Source organism: Cupressus sempervirens, chromosome 1 (assembly GCF_028749045.1).
Source record: "Cupressus sempervirens isolate cs-2001-9-10 chromosome 1, ASM2874904v1, whole genome shotgun sequence".
Taxonomy (NCBI): domain Eukaryota; kingdom Viridiplantae; phylum Streptophyta; class Pinopsida; order Cupressales; family Cupressaceae; genus Cupressus; species Cupressus sempervirens.
In genome coordinates this window covers 839,252,287-839,266,663 of record NC_143118.1, presented here as the reverse complement: position 1 = coordinate 839,266,663, position 14,377 = coordinate 839,252,287, and the positions used below count along the sequence as shown (strand labels likewise).

The 14,377-nt window shown below is 33.9% G+C and overlaps 1 pseudogene; it reads left to right on the top strand.

The window, feature by feature from the left end:
- The first annotated feature begins 10,741 nt into the window (after positions 1 to 10,741).
- The window catches only part of LOC149580461 (receptor-like protein 4), a 130,512-nt pseudogene continuing 126,876 nt past the window's right edge, over positions 10,742 to 14,377 (top strand).

Sequence of the window (14,377 nt, the reverse complement as noted above, 5' to 3'; positions counted from 1 at the left end):
CTCTAGCAATTGTATTAGAATGAAAAAACCTATGGTGATAGGCTAGCTTAACATCTATTTTGTAGATCCTTTAAATAGGTGATTAAATCCTTTAATAGGGTGACACTTCATGTAAAGTGTTTGTAAATCCTTTAACTAGGTCACTATTGATACAGTGTAAAGCCTTTAACAGGGAAAACCATTAGAAGTGGTTAAATATTATTACTGCAGTGATTTTGTGGGTATCATCCCCACCCCAGTTTTACCTTCTTATTTCTGGAGGGTTTTTGGGTTACCAAAATCTCAAGTGTTATGTGGTGATGCTTATGTGTTTCTCATAAATGTCTGATGTGTTCATATGCATGCAATCTACTTTGAATTAAAAAGTTTTAATGGTCAAAATACAGTACTTCTGATTCACCACACCGCCCCCCCCCAGAAGCATTCTTCCTATTTGAATATTCCAACACCTACCCCTCTATTGACTAATACTCTCTTCACTCTATTTCTATGCACAAATAATTCAATATGTAAAGGAATTTTTTTGGGATGGGTGAAGGAAATGTCATCTTTTTTAGAGAAGGATACACAGTGGGGTGCAATGAGGTTACTCACCATGTTTTTGAACCTATTGACATCTAGATTATTGGGCACTAGGGATTTAGTTGGAATCTTTTTGTGTTCTAGAGATATCTGTAACAACTCAAAAATGGAGATATGAGTAGGTTTTTTTAGTAGTTGATTGACCAAACTATATTAGGAGATAGAAAATCTTGTAGTGGCTTGATCTAAATAGGTGGTTGCCCCTGGCAAGACTACTTTAGAGGCTTGATCTCAGGTGATGTCATCCAAAGGTTATTTTTTATATTTATCATTGATAACTATAAAATTGATGTATCAAATCGAGATAGTATCTTGATTGTGCTATCATAATTATGGGTATAATTGATCTTTTCCTCATGTTGGCTTCTAAATTAACAACTTTTGAATAACCCAATGATAAGAATGAATACACCTAGGGGAAATTAATTTGCATGTTTAATGCACCTATTTAGACACCAGGGCCAACTATAAGGCTATTTAATCTCCTTCTTCTCTTTAGGCTCTACAAAATCTAGGTGGGTGGACCTTAGATTCTTTATATGGTAACAGTGTAAAGGCATATAACTAAATCTAAATAACAAATAAAAACCCCTGAATCTTATATGTTTATGAAAACATTCATGGACATGAAATAGCTAATAATAGGGCACATGAATCTGATAAACTAAGTGAAAAAAAATTCTTTTCAACTCTTAAATAGAAAGGGAAAGATATTCAATTAATGATTGAATCAACATAACCCAGGTATGCAACAACAAGAACATGTAACCTCCAATCTAATTAGTCCCTTATCCATTGGGCATTCAATAAGTCAAAAACATACACATGGATACCCAAAATATACTTGTAATTCAGACATCTGATCTATACCCAAAATATACACTATGAATGACTATAAGTTAAATTCTTCAAGAGAAATACAACTGCTATTGTTCATAATAGAGGAATATTGAGGAATAATGGTATCATAGTAACCAGACTAGACTAGAACCAACTTTGTGGTTTCTTAGTTGCAAAAAACGGAAATTGAAACCCTTACAAAGAGAGAAGAGGAGAAATTTATAGATAGGAAGAAGGTTCTTGGATTAAATTTTGATATTTCCATGTGTCTTGCTGAATTGCCTCATTATGTTGTTGTTGAAAATTGTATTTTCTCCATCTGTTAGCAAATCAAATCTGGATTGATTGTTGTTGTAGAATATTTCAAAATATCTCCTTAAAGTAATCAGTGAAACCCCTACTGAAGAAAAAATATGATATTTGATAAGATGTGTATAAGTTTTACACTCTAATTCTATTTTTTTATTTTTCCTTTTCATGAAACTCCAACCGCTCTTGTCTACAAAACATTCATTCTTGCAACTGCTCTAAAAAATGTTTTATTCTTCCTTTATGGTTGTTAGTGCATATGATTCCATCCAAATCTAATCTAATCCTAATCTTATCTCATCTAAAACGCATCAAATCTACATTTAAACTGAGGATGCTCTGGAAACATAAAACCTCCTATAGCTTCTTCTGATGGAGACCTATGTAAAATATAACTTTAGAAATGAAGAGTACATCTCCCAATTTTGACAATATATCATACTGCATATTTTAGGTAAAAATAATGCCTCTGAGGTTCATTTGAAGAATTCATGCCTATGCCATGAACAAAGAATTATAAATTGAAAAATTAAAATGCTAGATAGCTGAGACTATATAATATTTATAAAATTTCTTTTAAATCTTCAATGTGAGTGTGCACTTAGATTAGAAATCATTTGATTTTAATTTCTCACAAATTTATATTTTTTAATCTCCCCATACCACTGGATGCCACTTCTCACATTCTTATTGGCCATCTAACCTAGGTAGGCCTACCTTCCTTGGTGTAAGATTAGAACCTTGGAACTTTGGCATCCTGACCATATGAGCCTTACAATCTTACGAAGCCTGTGTGGCAATGTATTCCCTTTTTCTCCTACTCATGACCATATGACCAAGGATAACATTAGAACCTAATAATTTCCATGTTATGATCTCACAACAAGCATGAGATCCTAACACTATTTCCTTGGCTTTATGATCTCCAAATTGGTGTATGGTTGCATCACTTTCTCTCTCCTCCTCGTGAACTTATGATGAGCCTCTAGAATCCACCACATGGAACTGCCAAGTCATTCCTCTAATTGCACTTGCAAGGTCAAAATTTGTTGACTTTTCTGCCCACCTGGTCATAGTGGACCCCATCATATGAACTTGCAACTTTTAAAATGCACGGTGTCTTGAAAACACTTGAATATTATGTATTCAGACTTAAAAATACAAAATAATTTCCTCTCATGCCCAATTTGAGATAAACATCCCAAACACCATTTTGATTCGAATAGAGCTTTTGCCTCTACAATTAGTCACCATGTGCAAAAAATGTCAAACTAAAACTCCAACTTGATTCTCAACAATCTTCCTATTGGTATGCCAACATTGATTGGATTTTCCTTGTGTGAAGACACATGCCATGTTATTGTAAGTTAAAAATCTCCCTACACCCTTACGTTGAAATTGCCCTCATCTCACTCTTACATGGATTATCTTCTTGTGCCATCCATAGCCAACATGGAATTGGCTCCACCAGTCATCTCCTTCATGCATGGATCTCCATTCTTCTTCTTGTGTCATGGGAGTGCTTTGTTCTAATTCTAGCCATGGACTATCTTCCCTCTACAGTGGTGGTCTCTCTTCAACTATCATCTTCCTCTAACCTCTTCCAACACCATCAACATTGTTAGAGATCTCTTCCTCTACCTTCCCCCATAGAGCCCTATTCACCTCTACCATGGATTCACTTGTCAGTGGAGCTCAACTCCCTTCCATCTTTCATGCTACTACTAGATGTGCCCTTAATGTGGATGCTCTACTCAGTTCATGGAGATTTTCCTTATTCTATTCCTCCTCAAACTAGTGTTAGTACTCACATATTACATAAGGGCTCTCCCTCTATTTCTCAGTGTTGATCTACCAAATTTAGGTGCCACACATTGCTATACTACCCACACAAAGTTCAAACATTGAGAAATCCCTTGGCTACAACATGATTTGTAGTGGAAAAGAGGTTTCCAAAAATGATGTGAGAAAACTACAAACTAAATCATTAACTAAGCATGGTTCTTGAGATGCAAAGAACTTTCCATGTTGCTCCTCCAAAGGTTTCCCCTTCTGCCATTTGTCTAGGCATGTGCATCGGATCACTCCAAAAGGATTAGACAAGAATTCCTCATTCAACCTAGCCTACTACTCCTCATATTGGTTTATCAATCTTAAAAATAGGGCAACTCTGCTCAGAGTCCAATAAGCTACCTCTCTTTCTTGTGAGAATCCCAAGTATCCATGATTGCTATTAATTTGAGCATCACTACATGATCTAGAAAGTTGTGAAAAAAAACCCAAACTCCCATTTAGAGCTTGATACCTATCAGGTACTCTATCTTGGGCTTTGGAGTCAACACATTACCTTACAAAACCAAGCACACCGTTTCTCAACTCTTTCCCTTTGTAATACTTACAAGTCCCCAATGCTTGTTCTCTAAACCAAAACTTGTTACACCTTGCTATTACAAATTTATTTGCAGAAGGCTTGTAGTATCAACACTATGTTTACTTCCAACAAGATCAATTAAAAACATCTTCCCAACTACCTTGGCCCATTTCATCTCATTGTGACTACTATATTTTTATTATAACCAATTTTAGTACAACATGATCCCTAGGAGATTCCTCATTAGCACCAGCTAATTCATTTCTTTGAGATGCATTTTCACTTTTTATTCATTATTTTGTGACTACTAAATGTCACCCTTTCAAATGGTGTCATGCATACATTGAAAACCTTGCAAAAGATTTAAAACTCTAAACCTCTTTAAGCATCTTGTGTTCCCTCAAAAATTTAGTTTGGCAAAGTTAGTTGGACCCCAAAGTGGGTGAGCTAATTTTTTTTGAACTAAAACAATTGATACCTCAAATTGATCCATTGAGACTTTGGTACTGACTGGAATCAAATTTGAGCATTAAAATCATCATTTAGAACTCATTTTATCACTTAGCTACAAATTGTGATTTTCTGACTAAGAGGCTTGAAAGTTAGCTTTAAAAACTAACTGAAATGGATAATTAGGCTTAGAAAATTGACATGTTGGTTCTTTGTTCCACATTCTTGCACCCTATCAGATTTCATATCATGATGAATTCTTGGTCAAATGATATTGACCATCAAAGTTTCCTAGTTAAAATTTTTTGCATATAAACATGTTAGAAAATTGGAAAGTGCATTTGGATTTGTCTTAAAAAAAAACTCAAACGGATACTTGAAGACCTAAAAATAAGGGTACTAGTTCACTATCATGAGAAAAATATAATTCTATAATTTGGGCTTATGATGTATAATAGGGCACATTTGGAAAGCATGTAAATTGGGGTACTCAGAATTACAGAACAAGGGACATCAACAAAAAAATGATTTTTTGAAAATGGAATTAACTTGGAAAAATGTGTAGATGAATTGGTCAAGACTTGCAAACTAGCATACTTAAAGTATTTTTAGAATATAATACACTGGTATAAACCATTTGATCTCATCATTCATGGTTTCAAACTTATGACATCCTAGACATGGGTACTGATCAATCTACATTTCTTGACACCAATAAATTGTTATAAATTGCATTTGGAATCGTGTTTGAAAACCAATCAAATATATTCATCATAGGCTCAAATATGGAACATAGAAAGTGTGTGACCTCTAGAATATAATACAAAAGAAATTTTTAGGGCAATTTGCATCAGCATGACAACAATAAATAGTCAACATCAAGGGATTCAAAACTTAGAAAAAACATATCAAAATGACATGAAAATTGAGACATAGGTTTTTTGATATGCATAAAAAACACTCCCAAGGTGGTGAGTCATGAAACATAACCGGGTGTGAGATATTTAGATGCAAACTAGGCCTTTTGTTGCTACTTACACTTGGGTAAAAATGCAGAAATGACCACTGCTAAAAAAAGAGCTTCACAAAATGACTCAAAATGAAAATTTATCACTCTAGGATGGATAGAAATATTTGCAATTTGATAGATAGATAAAACACCTATTAGACCTTAAAATGATAGTCGAGTACATAAGAAAGAAAATGCACTTATAAGGCTCAAAATGACTCAAAATTTTGGAATGGTACTCAAAATGAAATGCAATTTTGAGTCCCATCACATCAGAAGATTTGTTCTGGTTATTCTTGGAAGACTCTCCCTTTTCATGGCTAATGAAGGGATTTTTGAATGTAGCATGGTCTTCATTGGAATGAAGACTATGGACTTCGATGGTTTCATCATCAATTATTTTTTGGATAGCTCCCTTAAGGGAAAAGTAGTTATTGGTGAAATGTTCCTGATTTCAATGATAAGCACAAAAATGTTTTTTGTTCCACCACAAAGGTTTGACTTGTGTTCATAGGGCTTAGCTTCTAGTAGTGTGATAAGATCATCAACCAAGAGCATTTTTAAGTCTCTCTCATACATCTCACCTATTCAAGTGTATACTCTAGGTAGGTTGGTAGACTTATACCTTTTTGGTGGAGCTACTTCATTGTACATTACTTGTTGATTAGAAGTATTTGGTCTAAGTAAAGTAGTCATGTTTTTTTGATAGAATGGATGCATATTTTCTTGTCATTGTGTATTTTAGTGGGTAGACACATCAGTGTTATTGACATTGGGAGAATGTTGATTTGGGATGGGGGAGGGGTGGTAAAGCTATGGTTTAACATTGTTTGCTTCTACCACTTCATAATTTACCATGTTCTTGTTGTTATTTCTCCACCAAGAACTTTGTTTATCATTTGATTGACCAGATGAGTTGTTTTGTTGTGAGGAGTTATTGGAAAAACCTTGCCCATCTTTTGATATTTTAATGATATCATTGTTCACTAAGGTTTCTTCTACTTTGGGTAAATTTCCCAATGTCATTTTGAAGTCTTTAGGGATATTCCACACTTGTAGCCAATAGTTAATGGGTTTAGATAGGCTATTGATGAATATATAAATTTTCTCCTTGTCCAGGATGTCATGATGGTACTTGGCAAAGGTATACCACCATATTTGTAGGAAAATTTTGAAAGATTTTCCTAGAAGTTGCTTCATAATTCTATCATGGTAACCTCTCTTTCAATATTGTAGGAGTATTATGAAATAAAAATAGAGGCCAGTTGGTCAAATGATCAAATATTCAAGGGGAGTTTAGAAAACCACTCCATGGCTTTCCCTCCCAAACTCCTAGGAAATATTCACATGAGGTAGGTTGTATCATGTACAAATTCCATACTTAATGTGTAGAATTGGTGGAAGTGATCTGGAGGATCTAATGTACCAAAGTACTTGTCATACTTTGGCATTTGCATATTTTAGGGAAATAGTGTCAAGATGACACTTCTATCAAATGGGACAGGGCATATCTTTTCTAGACTAAATTTTGCTAGTTGAACTTTCCCTCTCTTCATAGTTTATATTAATATTTGCAGATCTTGGAGTTTTTGGGTAATGCCATCTAACAATGAATCCCGTTGATCCTTTTTGAGGTTAGATATATCAAAATTAAAGGGCAATTTTTCACCTTGTTGATGTTAATCTTAGATTGGTTTTGACAATGCAGTGACAAAACACTTAGTCATTATCTATCAGTATTATAGTGCAAGCCAATGATTAAAGTGAGCCAAAAAATTAGTATGCACTGAGTGATTAAATCATGTCGAGCATCAGTTGCCATACAATACATGCCGAGTAATATACCTACTATGTGCCAAGTCACTCATGAGCCAAGAAGACATGTCAAGTGATTTAGGAGCTGAGTAAATAGAGTATGCTGGGTCATTTAGGAACCAAGCTATAGAATTGTGAATATAGTGATGATTGAGCATCAGAGTCTTTAGATGTTGAGTGAATAGTTTTGGACATGGTTATTTGTAATGGCACAAAATTTTATGTAAATAATTTTGGGCCAACACAATGATTGTTTTACGATCCTATAAGATATGTATGGAGGTATATTACAAACCCCTATATAATACATGCAACCAATGAAGTTGGGGAATGTTCTAAGTGGCAATATGGATCAACCACAACTATTGATTCCTACCTAACCCTAACCCACCTATGTTTAGTTGAGGAGGAAAACCCTAAGAAGTTTGTATTATATATGAATGGGTGGAAGGAGATGAATGCTAAGTGTAGAGAGAGCATTCATGGTGGCTATGGAGGTTGTGATAATGATTTGAATTGCAGAATTAGTTAGAGAGAACATAGGACAAAATAGTGAGGATAGAGGAAACATATCCAATTAGTATTACTATGTGATGTGACCAAATAGAAAAAGAAAGATGAGGAAGAAAAAGTCATGATTGAAGATGACAAAAGAACACTAAAAATCATACTAGAAGAGAAGATATTAGTTGCACAAAAGCTTTCCAACATGTAACAAGATACAATGAATCAATTGATGATTGCAAACCATGAAGTGAATGAAAAGATATTGAGATTACAACCCTGAAGTTACATAATGATCAATTGAGGAATGAACTAAGAATAGAAAAGGAATTTTCTAAAAGTTTCTAAAACCATCAAATACTTTGAGAAACTAATGAGATCTCCAAGATTTAACAATGCAACTACTAAATTGGGGCACACTAGTACTAAGAAAGGAGAATCATCTAAAAGTGGTGAAAAAATGAATAACAAAGTGAGAAATAAAAACCCAATCGTCATAATTTTGGAAAGATATGTCATAAAAAAAATGTTTGTAGGAGTAACAATGCAAATTAGAGCCCTAAGTAGAAATTCAAGGATTATTGTCATAGGTGCAATAAGCAAGGACATTGAGCACATGAATGCAGGACCAAGACCATGATCACATAAAGTTTTGAAGGATACTTCCACAATTGTCAGAAGTATGGACATAAAGCATATGAATGCAGATCTAATGCTAAGTGGACATCAAAAAAGAAGATAAAGGTATAAAAAAATGGAAAATCCTATGATTGGGATTACAATACAAGGTACATTTATCACTATTGTTAAGAGTATGGACATATTCATGAGAATTGCATTAGAGCACATTTTAGAGGAAACTATAATAGATGGTTGAGTGAGGCTACATGCTTTAATTATCTCAAGATTGGTCATATCAACAAACAATGTCCAATTAAGTCACCAACACCAAGTAATGGAAATAATAAAGGTAAAGAAAATATCAATATTGAGAATGTCAAAGTGCAAATGAACAAGACATGGAAGAATAAGAAGAAATATTGCAACACATTAAGTTTAGATGAGGTCACTTCATCTAATGGATCGAGTGATCACATCACCCCCTGTTGACATATCAATCAAGTTTGTTATTAGTGACACACACTTATTTAGAATTTGTACATCTACCAAGCTCACTGAATAGTTTATAGTGTTTTCCATGTAATTTAGTAGCCACCAGGTTCTACAATTTATATCGAGTCCTTTGGACCAATTCTAGTGGTTACTGAGCATATTCAGTTAGTATGAAGTTCAATAGTTCAAATCATGTATTTCAGTGTATACCAAGTTTATGAATGGTTACTGAGTTTGTAGTTCATGTGATGCAAAGCCAGTGGTTACTAAGCATTGTAGTGTTTACTGAGTTCTCAGTTCATGTGATGTGAAGATAGTGTTAATTGAGCCACTTCATGGTAACCAAGTGATTTAGTGTTTTCCAAGTTGCACAATATCTACCGAGTCACCAATGCAGACCAAGTTCAATATTACTTGAAAGTGATCAAGATGGATTGAGCTTCTACATCTTCCAAGAGCATGATGATGCCAAGTAGTGATAGTTGATGTTGAGTATCAAAACCTCGCTGAGTTAGTCTTTGGGACCCAAGTATCTTTATGTGGGCTGACTTTGTAATATTTGTTTTAACTTGTGTCATGGCTGACTTTGTAATTTTGTAATTTGAATTGATATATATATGTAATGCATTGTATCATTTCAAATGTATGAGCATGAAAGTATGAAAGCAAGAATGTGAATGTGAGCATATGTATTGTGAATGTGAAAAGGTCAAGTTATAAAGAATTATGAAGGCCATATTAGCATAAGGAGTAGCAGAGTCAAATATATCATAGAAAGGTGATCAGTACACAAAGGAACATCTATTAGCAAAATTAGTTTCAAGTTAGAGATCTAATGCTTCATCCTAATAGATGAACTAGTCAAAATACTTTAACAAGGTAGAACTAGAAGTCTTCTATAAATCTCTTTACTGAGTGTGTACTTCATTGTGTGTTTTTGAATCCTCTCACAAGGTGGACCTAACAGTCCTATTTGCTCCTAACAGGGCATATCATCAGAAGTGATCAATGTAAGCCTTAATCGGCCAAATTATATTGCAATACTAAAGTTTGTGGGTATCATCCCCACCCCAATTTTATTTTCTATTTGGAAGGTTTCTGGGTCATCAAATCATTGTGTTCAAGTGTTGTGGATGCTCTCTTGTTTCTTATTTCCCATGCATGCAATTAGATCAGATGTGATGAACTAAGTATTAATTGATTTACTAAATTGAAATTGGTAGAAGTTTTAAAAGTTATTGATTCACCCCTCCCCTCTTAGTAGCTTAGAATAGTATTGAATATTTCCAACACTCCCAACTAAGCAATCAAGAAATATGTATGGGACTAATATTTTAAATGTTATATATTATACATAAGTTCCAAGAATCAAAGATCTAAAAATATTATATATGCATGAATTAAGATGCAATGTATTGATTAGAACTGGAAGAAATCTATAGTTTTGTTAGTTTTCCATGTTGTTGTCAAACATGGAAAGATTCACAGTTATTGCTGACTGATGGAATTCTATTAGTATTGGTCAAGCTTGTTATGTTAGTTGAGCATACTACAAATCATGTATAGACTAAGTTGAGAAAAAGTGGCAATTTAGTTTTACCATAGAAAGGAAAATAAGAGAGGCACAACTATCCTAAGTTATGCCTGCCTTGGACAAGTAGATGATAGCTAAAGCCATGAATAAATATAAGGGGAGATTTTGCCCCAAATATAGAGCTTTCAAGATTTTGAGGAACAATGTAGAAGGAATGGTAACACAAGGAACATTTCTTTGGAAGACTATCTATGGGATACCTACTACAATAGTTGAAAGGAAGGTAGATGAAGGAACAAAGCAACCCAAGGAAAGTGATGCAAATAAAGATGTTCAAGATATTGAAGTTCTAGTCAAAGAGGCTAATGTGGAAGTGATTAAGGAAATTGTAGAAGAGGCCACAACTACGGATGAGCAACAAGATGCACAAGTGTCTAGTAATAGTCCACCACATGGAGTTCAAGAGAGTCAATAGGACACAATAAAAATCAAGGAATTTCCTCGCACATCAGCTCAAAACATCAATCCTTTAATTGAGGAAGATCTCAAGAAGATATTGGTTGACTCCACTACATCAATAAAACTATGCACAAATCCTATTTTGGTGAGAGTAGATGTGATTGAGAAGGTATAACTAACATCTACAGGGGAGAAGCCACAAGAAACAACTAATGTGCCCCCTCAATCAATAGAGGTAAAACCTATTGATACAACTGAGACACCATCTACAATTCCCATTATAGTTTTTCAAATGAAAGAGGTCAAGGCACAAAAAAATGACACATCATTTCCTAGCCTAAAATTTTTAGATTTTCCTACCATTGTTACTATTGAAGAGGATGGAACTGAAGTTCACATAGGTTAGGAGGCAATTCCTATACCTACTCCACATGTTATAGGTGACGTTCAAAAAGAAGTAAAAGAAGATAGTAGGATTGAAGAGTTAGAGGTTCCCACTAAGCCAGAGGAAAAAATTTCTATATAGACATTGCTTACCCTACCAGTATCTATATATCCTCTTACTAGTCATACTCTTCAAAGGCTAAGTATAGATGCTACCCCACTATAGATTTCAAGGCCTAGCCCTAGCACATACCATGAAAAAGATACATCATTTGGAGATGTAAGTCTAGATGAGGTGATTTAGTTGCCCAAGTTTGATCTATCAACAATCACAATTGAAGAGATGAGAATTCTACAAGAAGTTCTATAGAGAAAGAAGAAGCAAGAAATGATGAGAATGGAGCATAAGAAAAAACAAGTTTTGCATGAAAATAAAGACATATTTTATGATGCCTTTCATCTCCCTGAGATGAATGAAGACAAGCCCATCATTGAACAACTTTCTAGTATTATTTACAAAATAAAAGATGAATACCTAGATTCCAATGTGAAACTCTTAGAATGGTCTAAAAGGAAATTTTATTCAAAGGTACTTGAAAATATTTCTAGTGCTATTTTACTCAAACAGGTTGATTTGGCAACCAAAGTAGAGAGTGTGAAGAAGGTGTTAGAGAATATTTTCTCTCTCTACACCAAGCTATGTGATGTAAATATGTTCACACAAGAAGTTTATAGGGATTTTGATCAACTGTAGGGAGATCTAAAGCTTATTGTAATACCTTGAAACTATCTCCTAGTCAAAGTCAGTATCATTTTCAGAGACCGCTATCCACACAAGGTAGGCTTGCCGAGTTGCAAGCACATGATGATACTATTAGAGCTACGTTGATAAGTATCCAATCCATTGTGACCACATATGTGGAAGTGATACATAAGGAAATAACCTATGCTGAGACATTGATAAAGAAAGATAATAAGCTTTCTACTCATGGTGGCTTAGTTGACCTTGCTACCTAGCTAGACATTTTGTATTAATATCTAGAGGTAGCATGCAAAAATTGGGATGCAACCCTGACAATTATAATGGAGATCCATAAATTATTTTTTGATAACCACACTATCAGCATAACACCCATGTCATAAGTGTCAAAAAAGGGGGATTATAAGTTTTAGTTTTTGTTGATAAAGGGATAGTGAATTTTTGAGTAAGGGGGAGTAATAATGTAGAATTAGGGCACAACAAGATCTACTCAATAGGAGAATCATATTCAGATATAGTAAGGAATATTTAATTAGGGGGAGTAATGGAGAAATGGAGAAATAAGGTGTGACAATTAGTCATCCATTTTGCAAAATTTAGAAGTTTTTAAATTTTGTATGATAGCTGAGTCACATATATATTATCTAAGTTATGCTCATAATAAGGATTCTATATACATGACAAAGTGTTTTTTCCACTTGTTGGAGTTCTTTTTGGTAAGGAACATATTAGGTAAATTTAAACCTGATACCAAGAAACAAAGACCAGGGACAAGCCTATGGATGAGCTAAATCCTATGTTTAGCAAGGCTAAATCTTAGTTCTAGACCAATTGACAGAGTCAATAGGACTAACTTCACTTTAGGCTCTACTAAGCCAAGGTGGGAAAACCTAAGGGATATGTAACTTATTAGCTTGATGTTTTCTCTGTACTAAATTATCCCCTATAGCAGAAGTGGTCAATATTCTTCTATAATTTGCTGACAAACTTCCTAATTGTAGTAACTAATTACAACCAAGGAAAGTAACAACAAAAAAGCCTTGATTGACATTTCTATTTCTTCAATTCATAAAAATAAGTTGATTTTTTGTTGTGATTTCTTATATAAAGGTGAACCAACAAAATACTATTGAACTTTAGAAAGGACCAATGTCTTATCCAATGGGATATAGAGTCAAATATTAGCAGTCTTAGACCTTTTTAATCAACTTGTGATTGAAAGTGTCAACATTAAACTTTTAATTTCATTCAGATACTTATCCATTCCATAAACCCTAAACCTTATCAATTATTGAAAGCAATTTACCTAATTCTTGAATTAGTAGCAATCAATAAAAGACATACAACCTTTTGGATTGCATTAAACTGAAGAGAAACTTATCTATTCAATCTCAAAGCTATAGCTATATGGTAAAGATATAAAACTATAAAGATAATGATTCAATTTAAAACCTTAATGCCGCCAGTAGAACTCATTGTATGACATAGAGATAAAGCCATTGGTCCCAAAAATTTCTTTTGTATTAAAAAATGTATATATGTAAACTCATTCAGATCATTACAGAACAAAAAGTGGATGGACTACAAGATAATACATGACACATATATTAATTCCATAGACAACTAACCTCTACTGCTCATCTTGGAAATCCATAAATAGGATTGCAAAAAACTACAAATGAGAAGAGGAAACATTTCACAATTCTAATGGAAAACACAAGTTTTGGGAGGTGAATACAATAAATACAAAGATTAGCCTTCAAAATATCGATAAAAAAGGTAAGTAGCTGAGGAAGCAAAAAACCATTAATGTTAAATCCTTGATCTTTTTCTTCCATTTGTACTTTGTTGCTCAAATGCACAAAATATCCTAGCTACTTCCAGTCAATAGAGCCTTTATTTCACCTACTGCTTCCCAGACATAAATCTCTCTCTTGGTGGGCCAATTAGTATTCTTTACCTCTTGTAAATCTTGAGTAGCCTTGGTCCACCTAGCATCCATAATTGCCTTAGACTCAACAATAAATTTATTCAAATTTATCTCCACCTTGAAGAGAGAATAAATTAAAGAATGAAAAGGGGAATCAGAAGTATCCTTAAAAATGGCTGATGTAGTCTCTTGGGTCAAAATGTCATCAAAACAGGTTGACTACTCCTACCAATTTCTTATAGTATTGGAAGTATCCAAGATTGAAGGTATACAAGGTTTCATTCTATCTAAAAATGTCTTTAATTTTCCTTGTATAA